Source organism: Cimex lectularius, unplaced genomic scaffold, assembly GCF_000648675.2.
Source record: "Cimex lectularius strain Harlan isolate CLEC.00 unplaced genomic scaffold, Clec_2.1 scaffold18, whole genome shotgun sequence".
NCBI classification, from domain to species: domain Eukaryota; kingdom Metazoa; phylum Arthropoda; class Insecta; order Hemiptera; family Cimicidae; genus Cimex; species Cimex lectularius.
The window spans coordinates 2,241,977-2,263,624 of NW_019392764.1; the positions used below are offsets into that span (position 1 = coordinate 2,241,977).

The 21,648-nt window shown below is 32.9% G+C and overlaps 1 protein-coding gene across 2 annotated transcripts in view; it reads left to right on the forward strand.

The window, feature by feature from the left end:
- The window catches only part of LOC106661386 (homeotic protein ultrabithorax), a 348,363-nt gene extending 328,499 nt beyond the window's left edge, over positions 1 to 19,864 (forward strand). The window contains exon 3 of one of the 2 annotated variants that reach the window (XM_014384721.2): positions 18,073 to 19,864. The gene's annotated coding sequence lies outside the window, so the exon portion shown is untranslated. The remainder of the gene's footprint in view (positions 1 to 18,072) is intronic. The other variant, XM_014384723.2, reaches the window with a different exon arrangement.
- Positions 19,865 to 21,648: the final 1,784 nt, after the last annotated feature.

A 21,648-nucleotide genomic window follows, 5' to 3' on the forward strand; every position in this document is an offset into this window, starting at 1 on the left:
ACTACCGTCATTTACAGACTAAAATAGTTAGGATTATACTTAGACAGTAGACTGACGGGAAGTCTCCACTACAAGACTTAAATTATATCAATTACGAAAACTTCGAACGACAGAAATCAGACATATCTAAAGATCAAACTAATTTTAAGAAAAATATTTTGCCCCATTTGGTCATAGTAGCGGTACTGTGGGCTACTACCAAGCCAAATAATATCCAACTAATCTAGAATTCCATGTAAAAGTCAGAAGTATTCCCCAAGCTCCTTACTACATCTCTAACTTCACTATCCTCAATAATCTCAACATTGTCCTACTGCTTAGAGCATTTCCACTTTCTTACATCTTAAGAATCCTCCACGTCGCCTCAAATGAAGATGGCACCGAGACCTCCTAGCCGTTAATCCGTAGGCATTAAATGTCATCAATGGCTTGCTTCTTATACTACGTGTCTTTCGAATGCTGTGCTGGCGGAAATGTCAGTGTTGTGCCCAGGTGTATCTAACATATTAATTTTTAAAGGGTAAATTCATGTAAATAATATAAATAAATATTTTAGAATGGTCGCTGTAAAATGTAAAAAATTAATGAAGTTTTTAAAAAATAAAAATAAACTAACTGGAGTCAAAGAAAGAATGCTTTAATTTGAAAAATTACTTTACTCCCTCATTACATTTACTTGGTACATATATAATAATATTTTTGTAAGTATTGTTCGGACAGCGAAACGTAAGAAATTTCAACAAAAAATAAATAAAATCCTTGCTGTAAAATTTAATTCACCTCATATGTCTACCGGCTTAATCACAAATAAACCTATTACAAACTCGATTCAGAAATACTAGAAATTATTTTGTAAAAACTAATGAATAAGGGTTTGGCTTCGAGACTTCCCAAGGGGGAAAAGAGCCCCAAAAAAATATGATGTACTGAGAATGTAATGGTTTGCATTACAAACCCCTCTCTTATATCTTTGTCGCTCCCGCCTGGGGCTGTTTTCCGTGGGGTTTAGAAAAAATTAAATAGACAATAATTGAAGCGGAATACGAGAGGGATGAAAAAGTAATTAAAACCTGTGAGCCCCTAGTGGAAGGGGAGAAATTGCCGAATGGATTATGCATCACGAGGTACCGTCATCATCATCAGTAACGGAATCGCAGTCCTGGACGTCATCAAACAACTGTAATATTTAACGTGTAACCTGATTGGCCGGAAGGGTGCATTACAAATGTGCTTCATTGTCCACGTGGCGAACACAGCAAATAAACGTATGGAGTACCGTAGAATCCTGAAAATAAAATTTAGAAATGTTACACAAGATTTATTTAAAATATGACCGCAACAAATATTTGATAAGTTAATTGAAATTACATTCATTATTCGCTGGAAACACAATATATTGTTTTAACAATAATTTTACTTACAAGGATAATAATTTATGTTCGTATCAACATATGTTAGAAATATGTAGGTTGCGTGCTATAATTGTATCGTTCTGTCAGTGATGTCATCATGAAATTACTGCTGATTTTTTTATTTTCAATTCAAAATATATAGTCATTTATTTAACATCAAGATACAATATTTTGATTAGGAGTTATACTTAATCCATAAAACAATGAAGTTAGATGAGATCCTGATTTGCATTGGTAAAGTCGTGAGATTATTTTCACTTTCATATGATATTACCCTTTTTACTGTTTTTTCCCACTCATCATTTCTTCATCTTTTAATGTATTGCAATGATTTCAATTAACGATATTTTCTCAACCTAGCTCATGTTATTTATTTATCTTTATTCTTTTTATATTCTTGTGTCTATTTTGCAGACAGTCGTACTCAGTCGTTTCGGTACGCACTCTTTTCTCCCTTCGAATAAAAAGTTTCTCTTTTTTGTATGGTGGATGTAAAAGGTTCACTTTCATTGTCATCAAGCAAATTTGGTTTACATGATACATATCGTAGTTGTCCCATTGATTCCTTTCTACTGTGTGTGTCATTCTATATTCATACGTGACCACGGGTTGGGCTGGGAACAAGGAATTAATTTTGTTCTTTCTGACTTTAATTCGTTTTCTCTTAACCTCATCTCTTCCATCTCTTTTTGAATTTTATCTTCAGCAGAGATTAGCCAGGCCGTTTTGTTCAGTGGGGTGGTTATGTGACTGAGCAGGCTCCAAATCCTTCTTACTTGTTTATTGAACAACGGACTACTGAGTAGGAGTAATGATAATAACCACCACCATTTGCGCAACTGCCCAATTTAAGGTAGTATATGACATATCACTTAACATTTACATTTGTACAACTCCTCTGTGGGAAGTATCTGATTTTATTTCCATGACCACGATCGCATTTTTCTACTATTGTTCCAAAGCCTTTTCCTTTTCCTTCTGAAGTCTTTTTTCAATAAAGCTCTCAGTTTTGGATTCTAACTTTTCTAACCTTGGTCACCAATTTGGTCTATCATTTTGGTAGGCATTTTCTTTACCCAATAAACCTTCCTGTCTTCTTTAAACTTTAATATACTTTTAGTATTAATGGCACTATTGACTCTAAGGATTTGTCCATTAACATTTACTTCAGATTTGCTTCGATTTCTCCATCTTCACTACCAGAACCTCCAAAAACAGTGTAACCCCTGTCTACATGTCCTAAGCAAAGTCCAGCCTAATTGAAAAAAAGTAATTTGGAAAATTGATCAAAACTAGAATTTCTTTTTAACCAGAATTGAACCCTACTCAACTACTCAATTTAACAGTTATTATACTGATTTTTACCAGCAATTTAAGCGATATTATACAAACCTTCTTGTTTCGCTTAAAAAGAGGGTTAAATATTTTACGTCATGATAGTGAAAAAAATGTTATGTTAACCTATCAAGCTCTCCAGCAATCATTGAACTTAGTCCGGAGAAAAGCTGAGGACAAGCGTAATACGACTATTGGACAGATTTTTAAAATAAATTTTTGCAGTACACATAAAAACAAAACAAAGCAAACAAAACCGAATCGTGTTTTTGTTTGTTTCAAAAATAATTTTCTTAGCCTACTTTATTGGAAGAGACTTTCGTTTTTGGTACTTTTTATAACCTAATCTCATTGAATACATTCTTACGTATTATTTTCTTATCATAGATCAGAAAATCGACTGCAATATAATAACCTTGATATATGCACAAAAAAGGTACACAACATAATTTTTTTTAAAAATTTGGTACATTATTTAAATTTTTTTCTTGTTTCCTAGGGCTCAGTCTTATAATTTTAGTATCACTAAAAATTGCTGTAGAAATATGCTTAAAAAAGGGAAATGTAGCTTTCCAACATTTGGAATACAGAAGACAGTGGATAAATTCCCGAGGAATATTCATTTTTTAAAGTAGAACATCAGACATCAGAGAAAAAGATACCCATAGTTAATCTAGAACAAAAATGTTTATTTGTGTTTGTTATATAAATCGTATTTTAACAATTTTTTTATTTTTTATTTTACTTTACGGGAAGCATCTTTTTTCATTGAAATGGATTATCCACGTCCGTAAGTAAATAGAAAAAAATTTGATTAACGCAAAAATTTATTTGAATTATAAATGTATCATCAGCAAGCATTTAAAGTTGTTGGCCAGATTGCAAAAGTACAAAATTAAAAATCAGATAAAAAAATAAATTATGGTTCATTCATTTGTACAAAAAATTAGATAGCTTACTTGGTTCCTTTTATCTAAGCTAAACAGTCTGTAATTTACATTACATATACAAATATACAATATTTAGCTACAATTTGTGACAATAGATTAATACTACAAAACCTCCTATGTCAAAGCTCAAAACCTACAAAAGTGACGAATAACTGACCAGGTTTTTCAGGACCCTTAATTTTTCTTCCCCTCACTGGAACGCGTGCTAACAGTAAATGGACAAACGGTTCCTCCGATGCCACCTTCTTTTACCGGGAGGGCCTAGGTCGGCCTTGACTTTTTTAAAGTCTCCAAAAAGGGCCGTCCTTTGTTGGTCCTGTTTGCGGAATTCTTCTGTATTCTTTTTCCGCCAACGTTTTACCTAAGTTTTAATTTACGACCGGCCGACCTTGTCCCGGTTGGGTCAAACGACGAAACCTAACGGTACTCGCGATGACAATTGTCCGGCTTGAAAAAAACAAACCAACAAAACAGAATGCAAGGTCAAAATCAGAGGTTAGATACCCGACTTATTTCCTTGAAAAATGGTTCAAAAGAACATTTCAAATACAGAATATCCGTAATGTCCTGGTTCTTAAAAGGTGGAACTGGTCGCCAACACACTAATAAATATTTTCAAAGACTATTTGGAGATCGTGAGATGCGGCCTGGTCTGACGTAGGTTTAGAAAAACTTTTTTATCGTCCCTACGTTTCGACCTTTGTGTGGTGTTTAGTGATCGTTAGTCAATGATTATTCAGAGATCGTGAGGTGCGGTCTGCTGTGACTTAGAAAACCTTTTTTTTATCGTGCCAACGTTTCGTTCTTTATTGAGATCATCTTCAGGGCTCAAAGTATTTCTTTTCCGTGTAGATGTGTCTTTCTTGTGTGACATGTTGAGAGTGCCAGTGAGATATTCGATCTTTATTGAGATCATCTTCAGGGGCTTGGAATTTGTAAACATTGTTTAAAATAATAGAAATGATGAATGATGGAGTGAGTGCAGTGTTAATCCTTTTCTAAAAATGATAGGTCCTCGTCCGATTCGTTTGATAACAACTTACTGTAAGTAGGAACTATCTGTTTTAAAAAAGGATTGTTTAAATTATACAAATACATCCATAATTTAAACATTGTTTGTAAATCCCAGGCCCTGAAGATGATCTCAATAAAGATCGAAACGTTGGCACGACAAAGAAAATGTTTTTCTCAAACTACGTCACACCAGACAGCATTTCATGATCTCCAAATAATCATTAACTAACGGTCACTAAACGCCACACATTTTCAAAGACGTTCTGAGCCTTAACGACATTTTCTAATAACTAGCGAAGATGATTAAATAAGAAAATCTATTTTGCCATTTTCAGTGTTGGGTCTGGGTTATTTTTGTGAAGTTAAAGAAGAATTGTCACAATTTAAAAAAGAACGGTTTGAAGCTATTATTGTCGAGTTCTAAGTTAGACACCAAAGTAACAGAGACAGAAATATTTGTGATCGAGCATGTTATATACCGCACATTTGTTTTCTTTCCAGGACCAACTTCATTATGAAACTGTTTATTTTTTCTTTTTCATAAAATCTGCGTTGTATACTTAATCCTTCTTCCATTATTCCGACCTTATTAACATAAAATTATAGAGGTGTAGAGAAGACATATTAACTTATATGATTTGTTATATTTTAAGTTATGAACGCTTTATATAGCTTCGTCGTGTTTCAGATTATTTTCACCCACATAATGGACATTAATCGTTGTCTATCATGATAGGAAACGTAAAACGATATCTCACACCTCTTTGTATGTCTATTAATAAGTAATAATTTACCATATCAGTATTTGTTGATTTTTGCATCTATCGTAAAGAACAATTTATTTGCTCAGTAAAATTAATAAAATGCGCAATAAACTAAACCAGTTATTATATCAAGTTATTTCTCATATTGTAAGTGTTCTTTCTAGGTTTATCAACCCCAATTTGTTGTTTTCATTTCCGATTGTTTTGGTCCTGTCCACTTATCGGAAATTATTGTAAAATAAATCGATAGGGTTTTTTTAAATATAAGATTCAATGAAAATCTTGAGTGTTTCAGATACTTGCAAACATATTTAATCAAAAATAGATGAACTATTTTATTCCACTACCTGACTCTAGCATGCGTATAATTTTGTAATTGCTTCCTACAGAACTTCTCAGGTTTTAGAGCGATGTGTGCCCTGCAGTCTTAGAGTGAAAGAAAGTGTTATGAAGAGGCAGTGTCAAAATACGAAAACAATCCCTTTGCGATTAACCATTTTGGTCAATTGCCGACTTTAATACCTCCAATCGTGTGCAGTCTACACAATAATTAACGGTTTGGTTGGGCGAAAAAAAATAAATAAAGCACCCCTATCATAAGTAAAACAACATCTTGGGATGTAATCCGGCTTTTGGAGATCGTGGGTCGCCGAAATTTCCTAAAGATTTTCCTCTCTGAATATTTCTGTAAAGAAGTACCATTCATCCCCATTTATCAATCATTTTAAAATTGGGTCGTTTACATTACATTGTCAATAAATTATTCTTAGTCAACATGTGAGAAACCTAAATGTCACTTTGGCGATCATAACCAGTTGCTCACATATGTATTGATACGCTTGTATGAGATATGTTGTCTCTGCAATGTTTCGTGTCGTTCCGTGTGGGTTCTTTATTGTGACAAAACCTTCAATTTGGTCTTCATCGATTGAAAAACAATCAGACGACAGATATGCTTCTTCCAAATCAAAATTTTCTGCTTCTGAACTAAGCAACGGAAACTGTGTTTTTCTCCTAAAGCGAGGACCAACAATACTCTCATCAGCATTCAAATCTCAAATTTTCCTATCATTCCGAGCTGAATAAAAACCATTAAATATCCAAAATACACTGCTTTTTTTCTATTTTAAATTAGAAACACGCAAAATTGATGAATAAAAAACCTTAACTAATCCCTTTTCATAGTGTGATAACAATAATGATAAATGTGTAGTGTTGATGAGTGTTGGCACTCTCAGCACGACACCCAGTAATGACAAATCTACACAGAAAAAAACAACACTTTGAGTGAGTACAAATACTTGAAAACTACTAAATTGAGTCTAAAATTTCTAGCATTGTATGAATTCACTTCTTTCACATCCTATATGTATTTGTGTAATATTACAAATGTATTTGTAATATTGTAAACAATATTTATGAATCCCAGGCTTTTAAGATGATCTCTATAAAGATCGAAACGTTGGCACGATAAAGAAAATGTTTTTCTAAAACCTACGTCACACTAGACCGCATCTCACGATCTCCAAATAATAATGATAAAATAAACGTTGGTTTAATTCACAAGACGGATAAAATCGTATTATTTATAAACTCAACGGACTTATTTTACAACCCGATATCTAACAATCCAAAACAGCGAGGATCGACAAAACTTCTTGCAGCAGTACTTTTCACTTGCTTTTGATGACACCTTATCTTTAAAGTGCTGAATGTTTTAAATATGTACTTTTTATTTAGAGTTACTTATGATTACGTGTTTTGTTTTTCTTTTTTGCGCAATAAAGTTTCTAAACCATGTGCATTCGATAATAAGTCGCAAGGGATGAGGGTTCCGTCGGTATGACAACAGCATGCTTTTCCTTGCTTGCAAGGGTTGCTCGCTTCTGTCGGATCGTCTAAGGAGGCCCTGGGGGTCCTAGACAGAGAGAGGACGAAAAGGAGCGAGAGGAGCAATACTATAATTAGGGAGGTGTGGCCCCCTCGTTCTATCCCACAGGCCCCGCGGTAATTGCCTTACAGATATATATTACAGTCAGGGGCGGACATAAATTATAAAACGCTTGTATTATATATTAACTGATAATGAACTTAGCCTGACATGAAATATGACTCTATCCGAAGGAGAGACTCTCGCGGCCACCACCATCTAAATCAATATTTTATTAAGACGTCGGGTTATTTCCTTGATATTTGTTAATCCTTTCGGATCCTGGACGGGGATTTTCTTCGGCTTTCCTCCCCCCGGTCAAGATTGTGTTTTCGTAAATTGTCAAAAAGACTTGTTAACACCGACATGACCAAAAGAAAACATTCTTGTGGGGAAAATCCTCGCTGACGCTAAGAAGATTTTGGAAAACAGCCTAAAACAAATTTACTATAACATATTTATAAAATAACAAAAAAATATAGTTTTTTTTGTTATAAAAATCAGCGCCAATTGAAACACCAAATACTTCTCATTTTTTGAACAAAAAAAGCGAAAAACACTGATTACAATGCAGCGTTGAATTGCACATTCTGTCAGAATTCGTCTGAATAAATATAAGAGCATTGCATATTTTGAGCTTTTATATAAATTTTACATTAAAAAGACAAATTGTTTATAAGATTATAAAATGTCAGAAAGATAGACAAATTCTGGATCTGTAGTTTCACTCTTTACACATGTGTGGTGTTTAGTGACCGTTAGCCAATGATTATTCGGAGATCGTGAGATGCGATCTGGTGTGAAGTAGGTTTTAGAAAAACATTTTCTTTGTCGTGCCAACGTTTCGATCTTTATTGAGATCAGATATTTAAACAATGTTTGTAAATCGCAGGCCCTGAAGATGGTCTCAATAAAGATAGAAACGTTGGCACGATAAAGAAAATGTTTTTCTAAAACCTACGTCACACCAGACCGCATCTCACGATCTCCGAATAATCACCCTTCACAAAAAATTATAAAAATAATTGTCTAAAATAGTGCATAGCTCATCATGAAGGTGGCGAGAAGCCGAAAGCGTTTTATAAAAACCAGGATAGTCCAAAATGATTGGAATTACAAAACTACTATAGAAAACGAGTTTAATTCAACGGAATAATCACGTTCTTAACTAGATACAAAATCAATTAACTTTAAAATGATTTGTTGTACTTGTAAAAATTTCGTCTTTGATGGCAGATAGACAATGAATGATTAAAAAAAGAAAGAAAACGACAGGATATTCTAGTAGTCTTGAAGGATTACTGGCCGAATGGCATTGGCAACAAAAAGCATATCCAAATATCTTGGTAATTGTTTGGTTTTATGAGTTCAAAATTTTATGACCCAAACTTTTATGTAAGCATAATTTTTTATAAACTTACGAATGAAACTAAATAAAGCAGAATATACCCGATTATTTTTGCTCTATCTCTCCTTCTTTGTATGTCAGATGCGTTCGGCATTACGCCATCTTCATTGTTTTGTGTCCGGTTAGTTCAGTTTTGCCTAGTTTGATGATTATACAAATATTTGAACCTGAAAAATTAAATTTTGTAAAAATATAAATATGCGAATTTATAGTGATATATAAAGTTGAAGTGAAGGGTTTGTAGTTTTTCACGGAAACATTTCTGCACTCGCGTTAGGACCCATTCGTAACAATGAAGTCGCCGGTTGTTTTGTCAAAGATTCTCCCAAAATATATAGCCCCATTCGTTTTTATTATGCTGACAGATTCCGCCGGCTATCAGCGTCTTATGGTGGAGAGTAGGGTAATGCTGAAAAGGGACCCGGCCGTTATATATAAATCCAGAAGCTCGTCTGGTATTCCCGGCAGCTTCCTCGGCCGCCCTCGGAAACCGGAAGCCAGAGAGGCGGAAGTCCACAGACTCTTAGAGCTCGCATATGCGCCTCGACAATAAAAGGGGGCGTGACTTACGATATATAGAAGATCGTTCTTTTTTCTTTTTTGTTACTTTCACCCGGTTTTCCTTTTAATTTTAATAAGGGAGAAAACTCCTTGGATTGCATTATACGATATGCTTCGAGGAGGATGTTAGTCCTTCTTCTCCCCTATTCTGTATATGTATGTATCTTTATATTTATCTGTTTATTATATGCCTTTATTGCAAATTAATTAATTAAATTATTAATATGAAATGGCACGCGTTTCATTTCACCTTTTACGGTACGTGGTCAGTAATAGTGAGCAATTATAATATTCATTGTTTTTTAATCACAATGTTCATTGAGGTTCCATCAATTCTTACTTGTTTGAAAGACGGATATATCCCTTTCGTTTGTACTTTTGTATTTTTTTTTATCTATAAGAAAAAATCACAAAGTATCGTATCTATTTATCTACATATCTATTTATATTTTAGTATAATTTAAATAATGAAAAAATGACAGGTATTGTTTAAAAAGAATACAATAAAACCAAAAATACGAAGACGACAATACGTATTAAATATATATACAAAAGAAACAAAAATATCACCTGGTTCTTTTACTTAAATCAGCCATTTTTTTGCACATCAGCTTCATTATTTGCTTGTTTGATCACTCGATTTAATTGAAAGTAACTTAAACATAGATTGTAACACGATAATCGATTCTACGTTACTCACACACACCACCCTGTAAAATGACAGATTAATTTTTGCATTGTTTTTAATAAAATTGTTATTTGAAAGATCTTTTTATTTAGTGGAATGTATGAATGTATGCAATAAACAACATGACCGAAACTTACCTGTTTAAAGCAAGTAGCTTTCCATGTTAACAGAGAGCACAACTTTTTTTTATAGTCTCATATGCTAAACACGCGACATTGTTTTGCCCAGTACAACATATTTTCGAACAGATTGATTGCATTAAGACATGAAAATGTTGAGTTTACTCTGCAGAAACTCACACGCTATTTATGTACACCCTTTTCCTTCCAGTTAGCCAAAAATACGACAAACTGCGTGTTACGTTGTTCGTTCGAATGAAACGTTGGCGTTTATTACGTTTAACTTTGTGATTTATTACCCACGGGCTTGAAGTTGTGATAAATTGTTCAGAAAATGTATTATAATAGAATGATATTATGATAAAAGTAGTAAAAAATGACACCACAGTTTTAATTTATTTATGAACTAGTATATTTTAGCAGAACAATTTTCATCAAACGTGCTAATTTCTTTGTTATTTTTAGAAAATTTTTTTGTTAAAATAGGAAAGAGGCCGTTTGGTCTGTAAGAGTGGGAAAAAATATTGAGCGAATTATTGCATGGTAAATAGTTGCAATGTACATACTTACTTTTTTCGGTAAGTTTCGGAGGATTATATCACATTTATATTATTTCATATCCACAGATGCAAGTTATACGGTCGATCCTATTATATCCAAGCAACAAAATAAATCCAAGAACACTTTCCTACAAGTCTGACTAAAACCTTTCGTTTGGTACCTTGGTACATTGATATCAAATTTAAGTTGGTACCACATACTAAAAAAACAAACAGAAAACAAGATTGTAACAACAGCTATGGACAACTCAGACCTTTAGTTGGACCGAAATATTGAAATATTCACTAGGAATACATAACAAACTAACCATTTACAAAAAGCTCATGAGACCGATTAGGACTAACAGAATCGTGCTGTGGCTCTGCTGAATAGTCCTATATCGAATCCTTTCAATCCAAAGTCCTCCGCCTATCCTCAACTCTGTTATCTATATCACCAACCTAACGCTGTACGAGACGTAGTTCTAGTTCTTCTAGTTTTCAAGATCTAGTTGATGATGACAATATTATTAACAAGGTACTAGGAAGCGTGGTTATTGTATTCCCCAACCACTTCCACACTATGGCGTATTATGTTTCCCTAGTTCCTTAGAACAGTTCAATTTAGTCGATCCTTCTCTAAAAAGTACTTACTTAGTAGGCCACTGACTACTGCTATTCTTTTACTCGGATGTTTTTGTTACCCAAGGTTATGTCTTCAATGAGGGGTTGCACCATATTCGAGATGATGTAGGTGACAGGTTCTACCCGTTCATTTCTTAACTTACACATATTGTCTTATTGATAATACCTAAGTTGTGTACGTGTTTTCTTACATGCCGTGATCAATCACCCTCTGAGTTTCATAAAAACTTAGACATGGAGAATAAATTTGTATTCTTTTCACTTCAAGCTGTCCCTCTACCTTATCGTAATAGCCCAAGCTGTTTCGCCAATTTCCCCATTCCATCCTGGGATCTTTCACACTTTCTAAAATATTCTTCTATATCTCCGGACCTGCTATCCTTAAACTATCCTAGTACCATCTAAACACCAGAGAGTTCCAGCACTGGCTGGCTTCTTTCCCCACCGCCTCTCCATGGTCTAACGGATATGCCGTATTGTACATCCAATTTTTGGGGCTATCCATTTTTAATCAGAAACTGGGTTATTAAAGCTCAATGATACATGTAGAAAAAACATTTATTAATAACATTCTCAAAAATACGTTCGTAATAATATCGTCTTCTACCAAATATTTCAAATATGAAACGAAAAGATAAAATTGAGGTCAAAGAAAAATTTACACTCATAGAATAACTCATTACTACAATATTCCCAATCATCAGTTCTTATTTTCGGAGATGTCACTCGACTAATCGAGTTTATAGAATTATAAACGCCATTTCCATGCCGTTGATTTGAAGCAGTACAGCCCTCTTGTCTTTCTGGATCTGGACACATATCAGGCATTTCACCGAGTATTCTGTAGAAACTGAAGGGTGTCCTATTATCTACCTTACAATTTTTGCTTAAATCATATCTATACCGTCACTTCGCAATTCTTCAGAATACTGTTTTCTCGTCCATTTACACGAATCACGCTGGTGTCCCGCAGGGTAGCGTACTCGCTCCCTCTCTCGTCACAATTTACATGATTGATCGACCTTTTCACTTTTACCTGTCCTAATGACACAATACCTAAAAAAATACCGTTACATTTTCACGTAATTTAAAATTTCGACAAACACACTAGCTCCGCTTATTGTGACGTAAAGAATTAATATAAGATTCTTACTGCCAAAGAGGCAGACTACTTGAGTGAGTGCTTGAGGGTGGTATTTGTAATTTTTTCAGCAAGTTAATTAGGTGTTGGTTATGTGGCTGGCCCTGTTTGGATGGAAGGTTAATAGTTTATTTACAACATAGAAACATTTTAATTGTACTTTTAAAGAATTGCCCTTCTTTTTCAATAAAGCATTTTACCAATCGTGGCAAATTTTGCAAACGGTCGTTTTAACCAAAAACTATACATATTCAGATATTCGCCCGAGATATAAACAACACAAAGTTGTACGTAGAATCCAAGTTTACTGTATTAATTTGTTGCCAGTTGAGCTTTAGCGCGTCTGGCCTGAGGTAATATGAGGAGCTTTTCACGTACGCACACTGTATCACACTTGGCTGTTTATTGCCATTTTTGGCCGGCCCCGGGGCTCGGCTGGATATGAGTTAGAGGCAAGCTGCACTAGATCACAGGGCACATACCTTATATAACTCCAAATAGGTACAATCTGGGGCCGGCCTTAGTAGCTTCACTGACTTATTGTTTTTCCTCCCTTTTATTCAGCCCCCGTTATTATACAGCCGGAGGTCAGAAGAGTTTCCTTGAAAAATCCCTCGGACCAAACTTTATTACTGGGATGGCTATGTATCATCCCTGTGTTATATTATTTAATGTTGTTAGGCAAAGTTAAATAACTGAAACGCACTGTATATTTTAAAAATATTAAAATACATTTACAACCCCTAAATGAAGTCTTTTGTTCTTACAAACTGTCTGTTTCCGAATTGTCGGCGTAAATAAAGGGCTCATTTGACAATTCGTGGCACCGAACATGATTTACGGACCACCATGGCACGTTCCTGATATATTGTTTTGTTCGCCCTAGATCTCACAGGATAATGGTGCAAACGTGTGAACAAATAGATAGCGGTTTCGAATAGATGTCCAGGAACACTGTAAAGCATGATTTATTTTTTAAAACGCATTTACATTGTAAAGCTTCACTTAAAATGTTTAAACAAGAATTAAATTATGAAAAGAACGAGAAAAAATGAATTTATTTTATCGCTGGGTATAAATTGAAGGCGTCAATTTGTCTTCATGAATAATGAAAAATCATAATTATCAAATTGACATTCATTTAAATTATGTTGAAAAATTTGAGAGATAACAGATAATTGAATTCCTCAAACAATAGATAAATTATAATGAAAGTAATACTAGGACGTGTATTGATAGCGATTGTTCATAAAGACAATTTTTAGACACTTTGACTCTGAATTGTTCAAAATCGAGTTTACTGTCTTCACTAGCGTTAATGATCGATTTCGTGAGGAATAGATGCTCTTTTATGATGATGAGATGAATACTTAGTATTATTCAGTTATTATGAGCTAACTAACAAACTAGGCCATTAAGGAACCCTGAACAAATACCGTGGTAAGTTTGTGCAATGATTGTTAATTGTGAGACAACATTCCGCCCACCACAGTTTGTCAAGTACATTTTAAATCTTAGTTTTGGTTTACACTTCTTTTTTTAATATATTGATAAAATGGGAAAAAATAGGAAAATACATAGTAGCAGTTCTGGGTTCGAATTCTCATATAGCCTAATGAAAAAAGTAGTTAAAGGTTGTTTGATCTCTCGGCCTTACCAGAAATTCTTTGCTTTTTACATGTTTTTAGTTTAGCATTTGAAAAATATTGAGTGAATTATTTGTTATTTCAAGTTTTTTGAAAAAATTTGTTTTAAAAAACATCAGCTCTCCGAGGATTGACCTTCACTGTTGGGAACCCTCGTTTGAAAAAAACACACAAAAAATTATTTTCTGCTTGTTCTTTTAAATATATAGACCGAGAGAAATATCCACATATTCTCATTTGGTAATTTGATAATTTGGTCGTTACCGATCATCCTGGCACCGCCTATCCTTGCTGTGCTTTTATGTCAGACTGGCTTTTCGGCATTTCACCATCTTAAACATTGGGTCTCTGCGATTTTTAGAAGTTAAACCTCTATTATATGGTGGGCTCAGGGGTGTGTGTGTATGTTTGTGTCAACGTTGCCCTTTTTTGTCGGTGTTTAGTTTCGGTAAGTATTCGAATCGTCAGGCAACTTTCCCTTTTCAATTATTCTGGTGTTTTGAAATGTTATATGTGAGTTATTGTTATTTTGAGTGTTTATGAATTTTTTAAGTGTTAAATGTGTTGTTTTTATATTTCCAATTTTCCAAGATTTGTTTTACATCATTTCACCGATATCGTCACCTTGTCTAAATATGCATCGATCGTAAGGGAATTAAAAAAAAAAAAATAAAACAGTGAATCCCCAGAACATTTAAAAACAATCAAAATCAACAGCGAACAAGTTACATCAGAGTTCATAAAAATTTGACCTAGATGTACCGAAGTGGTACAGAATGAGACAAGTTTTCCAATAGATAAGGTCCAAGTGCTGGCGCCCTTTAAGACAATATTATTGTAAATTTAAATTTAATTTGTTTTTAATTTTTATTCTAAAGGTTGCTTCTTTTGAAAAACCTTGAAATTATTATGTTTTGTTGTTAAGAACAGTTAAAACCAGATTTATTTTTGTATATATTTCGATGCAGCCTTGCTTCCACTTCTGAATACAAAATCTACTTAAAACATAATTTAATGAGTACTGTTGTCTTGTTATTTATAGTAAAAATTAATTTCAATTAATTAATCTTTATGTAAGGTATTGGTTGAAATGAATAGTTAGCGTCACGAGCAGGATTCGAACCCACGATATTCGCTAAATACGCCGCTGTTCTACCACTTGAGCTATCGTCACCTCGATCCACTCGGACACTAACTTCCCATCTCAACCTACCTTTCGAATTTTCCCCGCGACAAATGTGATAGAGCAGCGGCGTATTTAGGTTCGAATCCTGCTCGTGACGCTAACTTTTTAATTTCAACCAATACCTTACATAAAAATTAATTAAGTGAACGAAGTTATTTGGTAAATCGGACCTCGACATATAATCGGGGTAAACATTAACGATGATACTATTAAAGAGTTAATTTCTTAAAAAATTCGAATTAATTAAAAAATATATTTTTTTGTTAAAAATAATATTAGAAAACTTTAAAAGAAAATCCAGATCACCTATTTTTACAATATTTTAAGTGCGCCTATTATTGACAGCTAATTGGACTGCTATGTCAGTGAGTAGGTTTTCCTGTATGATCCTTATAAAATAAACTTACTATATATTTTATAAAAAAAGAAAACTGGTACTAATTTTCTTAAAAACAAAAAAGTAACCTTCAAGATATTGCATATTTATTAAGTGAAACATATTCTCTAGGTTTTTTAAATGATTTTCGTCGTATTTTTACAATAACATAGAACATTTGTAAACATTAATTCTTTTAGTGACGTCAGATCACTAAAATAATGAAATACACAAAAATTGTTCCTTCAACCATTACACAGATTTAAAAGTTATGTTCAGTTGCATCGGAAATAAAAGTGTGAAAGTCTTTTATGCGTAAACGGTTCGACCTACCCCAATCAGAGCGGAACCGCACATTCACCCCCGGGGGCGACCCTTGTTTATGACGGTCATTACCTAGACTGGGGACACTTGTAATTACCTTGGAGCATTGACGCCGGCGGACATGAACTAAACTGCCGTCTACACTGCATTTAGTACCTACTTACTTATCCCACAAAGATGTCCATAAAGCCTATCCAATTCGTAATTTTTCCAGTTCGGCCTGTTTGAATCGAATATGATAATAAGCATATGTATAGGTTTAGCATAAACATTGAGGTGCTTGGTGCAATTACATAATGCATGGCATGAAGTGGGTTTTTATAATTTGTATTTGATACTGGTGATGGAATTTATTTGTATTGTTTGACATCCGGGAAGTAGGTTTTTCAAAATATATTACTCTTTGGCAATGTGTTGGATTATATCTATCTACTGTTCAGAAGGTCTATATATATTTTTTTTAAAGATACTAACTTATACTAGTTCAGCCTTCAAGTTCAAATTTCTGTCGTGTTTTTTATGATTATTTTCAGATTTGGTACATTGAATATTAAAAATTTATAATAAACAGTTTAAAAAAAACTGCCAAAACGGAATCCAATTTTTAAGAAGAAATAACCAACCTTAATAATGTTTCTTACCCCTAAATTAGTAGTAGATGGAGAAACATTAATGTGTTAAACGTAAAATGTTATAAAACTAAAAATCATAAAAAAGTTATTACTGGGTTGATCAAAAATATTTTTTTGTTAAGAAATTGTTTCTTGTAATAACCTGCAATATTACTCATAAAATCATGATGTCATGATTCCGATATTACAACATGCACGTAATTTCAGTGTTTATTATTTCTTGAACTTTTCTGATTTTATTGTATCACGTTCAACATATAAATTGTTATATTTTTCTTATCCTCATAAAGATTTTATTTAAAAAATTATATCGCAAACGGAAGCATTTGTGAATTATGGAATGGTGAATTATGTTTTTTAATTTTTCTATTTTTTAAAATCATAGTTTTGTTAACGGAAAATATTAATAAAGTCATAATATAACAATTTCTGTTGTCCCTCTTTAAATATATTGCCATACAAATAGCAAGCAAACATAAATATGATTTTTTGTCGGTTCATAGCCTGTAGTTCATACTCTCAAGGATGATATGATTTTGGGTTGAAATATGCAAAATGTTCTCATACAAAAGTGCACAAAACTGATTTTCCGTGGGGACTGCTGTAGTCGATTGGTTTTGTGTCATGGTCGTGAGTTCAATTCCCACAGTTGTCCAAGAATTTCCGACGCCTCCCATTATTCTGTTCATGGTCCTCTGGCTAATATGTAAAAACATAAGGCTATGAGAAAAGTTTTAATTTAATTGGTAGCCGTTTGAATGTAAATAGCAAGACGAATTTTGTTTTTACTCTATGCTGTAAACAGTAATTTGGCATCCGTTAAAAAAGTAAAGTAATTCCTGTCACATTATTACAAATTCCCGTTGGCTGTCGAGGACGAAGGTTCAAACCAATTGACCATACTTTTCTCCATTAAAAATCCCTGGGATAGACGACCAAAACACTAAACAACTGCCGTTCAACTTTTTTTTTTAAGTATATATCGGCATCCAAAGTTATTTAAATGAACTTAATTTTTTCTCGTTGTCAAGAAGATTTCAAACTAATAATTTAGCCTCATTTTTTATAAATAAATGTCATTATATTCAGTAACTACAGTTATGTTTCTTTCTATTTCATTATTCAATAATCCCATATTATATTTTTGATCAACCCAATATTTTTGAGTAAAAAAAACCCTGTAACATTCATCGAAGGTATGAAAATATGTTGTACTGCTATATTATTTGGAGTAATCTATTTATTGCAAAACATGACGAAAATAAATTTTTAAAGCCCCAAGAAAAAAAATGCTTTTAGGATTTTATCAGGACCTTCTGGGCAGTATAGCCGTCCCACTTAATCTGATTATGTAAAATAAGTCGTCAAGCACTAACAATGTTTTATTTTCTTTTTTTTTCAGAGTCTCACTGATCCGGCTAGTCGTGAGGAGTTAGCAATTTGGTATGGTCTCGCTCATTCGGGGGCTAATCGTCCCTATGCTTTAACCGTTCGTTTTGTCAAATAAAATTAAAATCAAATATTTATACAAAAGAAAAAACCCATACACACTCACACACACACACACACACACACACACGAGCGCGTCCTGCCCCAACTACCCCAAAGATTCTCAGTAATTAAGAGGACTGAATGGAGAGCAAACGAGCGTTTGAAACACGATTGAAATACTGAGTTTAAAAAATTGTGAAATTTATAAATGGCGACCATATTTTCTTATAAGTGTTTTCCAAAAAGTTACAAAATAAAAAAAAGTATATGTACATTTTATGTATTGATATTTGAGGTAATAAGTATGTTTATATTATAAATTATATATATTTAAAACAAAAAAAATGAAAAGAGGTATAATGTTTAGGAAATTTAGTGCCATTTTTTTGGTATTTGTACATAATTAAAATTATAACAAGTTGTTTTGTTCTTTTTTTTACTTTGTAAATAAAAATTTAATTGCCAAAAAAGTGCAATATTTCTATTAAGTAAACTTAGGATAACGAGGCAAAGGTTATTTTAAAAAGGCTTTCCTTACCTGAACGGATTAGTTCAAATCTCTGAGCCAAAATCCCCTTGTCTCATTTGGAAACGATATACGTAAAAAATTGTATTTAGTCCTGATGTGAAAATATATATTATTATTAATTATTATAAATACTATTGAGGATATTTAACTAAGATTATTCAGAAATGTCATTTAGTGTTTAAAAGTCATTAACATTGATTAACCATGCCATGTGAGATCTCTGTTTCGTAGAAACCGCGTAGAGAACCTTAGATTTAGTCTTATAGAAACAAACACAAAAATCTGCATATTATTGCGATGACGTGTAGTTATGACAAACAAATTAAACGCATTGATAATTGGCTGAATATACGAAAAAAAATTCAAAAATAGAATATATAGAATCAAGATATTTTGTTGTGTAAAAATTTGTTATCAAATTGTGAAAATGGATAAACAAAGTCAATTTATTTTGTCAAATATTTTTCTGTATAAACGTATTGTGATAGTTGTTGTTTTGTTTTGATTTTTGATTTTATTTGTTTTAATTAAATGTTTATCACATCGAACATATAACGAACGGCATTGGGACTTAATTTTTTGTGTAATATTTAATTTTTATACATTTCTTTATATCTTAATTTCTCATTGACTTGACCCAAATGTCGGCGCACTGTGAACCTGACGCAATAACACAACCATATCCAATTTTAGAGAAATGATATTATTATATCTAACAACCAATACCGTCCACGGGTATACTATTCTTGATTAAGTCTAACGATTTTTATGGTAACACTTCTAACATATTCTCTCTAACTGTTTTATATTGGGTGTTTTATACGTTCCTAATTCATATGGTATACTGAAAAAGAAATATCTTCGATGTTTATAACCCGATTGTGGACAAGTTCCTGTTGGTATTTCATGCTAACTGGGAGGAATCCCCAAATAATTGTCTTTGAAAACAAAGCTCCAATATGAAAATATGTATTCTTATTTTAAATTTTGTTAATGCTTTTTCAATGTTGCTCAAACAAATATATTGTAAAGATTATAATTAAAAAATAAAATAAAAAAGATGTGTATACCATATATTAAAAATATGTAGTAGAACCTTGCATAAATATAATAGTTACGTACTTGATATCCTATTGTGTGCGTGTTCAGTGTGTACTGTAATTTATTTTAAATAAATTTAAATATTGTATTATGTTTTTTAAATTATTTATCCTAAATCCTTTCAGTATACTTTAACGTCTGTTGAGATGTCCTTCAATGAAAGGTGTAGTTGCAGTTGAGTTGTGTGAAATATTTCTTAAAAACAAAATAGTCAATTTCATTAATAAAAATGGGATCAAAATGGAAAATTGTGACAACACAACTTTTTATCCCGTTGGTATAACGTGGCAAAAATGATTCCATTTGCGCTGTTTCAATCACTATATCAGCTTTATATTATAGAAAAGGTATATAATTCTATATATTATTATTCACTTAATAATATATGCATATATCATATGTATTTACAACAGAGAAGAGGTAATAAATTATCAAAAGTCCTACACAGTGAAAGAAGATCCAGGAGTGAAGAAAAAATTGAACATTATTGCTAATAACTGAGCACAAAATGGTAAATTCCGTCAAAGGCATGCCAAATTGCATTAACTAAAAAATTTTTAAAAAACTTTTATTTTTTAAATCAACGCATACTACAACTGCCGATAGAGTAACAATTAACGATTTTAGGGTAAATTAACCACAAAATATAAGCCAATGTTATAAATAGTGGATAACAACCCACTAGTAGCGAAAGTGGGGATTCGAACCCAGAACCACAATGATGGTACACATGAGTCGACCATCCTAACCACTCGCCCATCGCGGTCCCCGAAAATGGATTAAAATGTAAATAATATAAAGTAACACGAAGGTTCATATTTCTTTGCTGATCCACCTACCAAATTACAATCAAACGAGAGAATAAATTAATTGTGACATTATACAAACTTAATGTCCGAGGTTTTGAGTTTTAGGGGTACAGCGACTGTTTTTCAGACCAAAAAAAGGCATTTTTAAACATTTTAACCGGTCGAAGAGATTGCAAGCTTTAAAAGTGGTTCAAAGAAATTGTTGAAAGTTGCGAATCAAGTGTTTTGGTCTAAATTCCTGCATAAACTTGCAACTTCCAATCTCTTAAGCTCTTGAAGACTCGTGTTTTGTGTGAATTCGGCGTAAGAAAAAGTTTCCCAAATAAAAAATCATATATCAACATCCACCTTCAAGAGGAATCCGTCTGTATAAATCGACGGCAAATTCGAGTCCGATCAGAAAATCACTTCTGCTGACAAGTTGTGTTTTCACTTTTAGGTACACTTGTCTCTAAAATCCGTCATCATGTCGAAATAATCACATAATCGTAGGGAGCTGAGTTTTTCAAACACTCAGGATTGGAGACATTTTTTGTAACAAATGGTGTACAAGTGAGTTAGAAATTGTTGACAAAAATTAACGAGTGGCTATTTTTAACAAACCTAGCTTCGAAGTCGTTGTATAGTAAGTAAAGTAAGACAAAAAATATTTATTCTAATAGACTAGATTTAGAGAAACTGATTTCTATAAAGGCAACTTTTTCAGTTCTCTTTGAAAAATTAAGTGACTTCGAAAAATTGCTGAAATGCGGTAAAATGTTAGCGATTGATTCTTATACAGAAAGAACCGATTATTTTGAAAAATATAGTGTATCAAAAATTAAAATCCATCAGGTAGAAGTGGAATTAAACAAAAACAATAGGAAATAAATCTGTTCATACGACAAACGGTTATTGCCCCCGCATCGTAAATCTAACAAAATGTAATTTTGGGCTAATCCAAATTCTAGTAGATGTTTCTAGGGAAGAATACTATGAAGCTTGAACAATGACAATGGCCGACCAAAAATATTTTGTCCTGAGTTAAAAAGTCTATTTGCGATAAGCG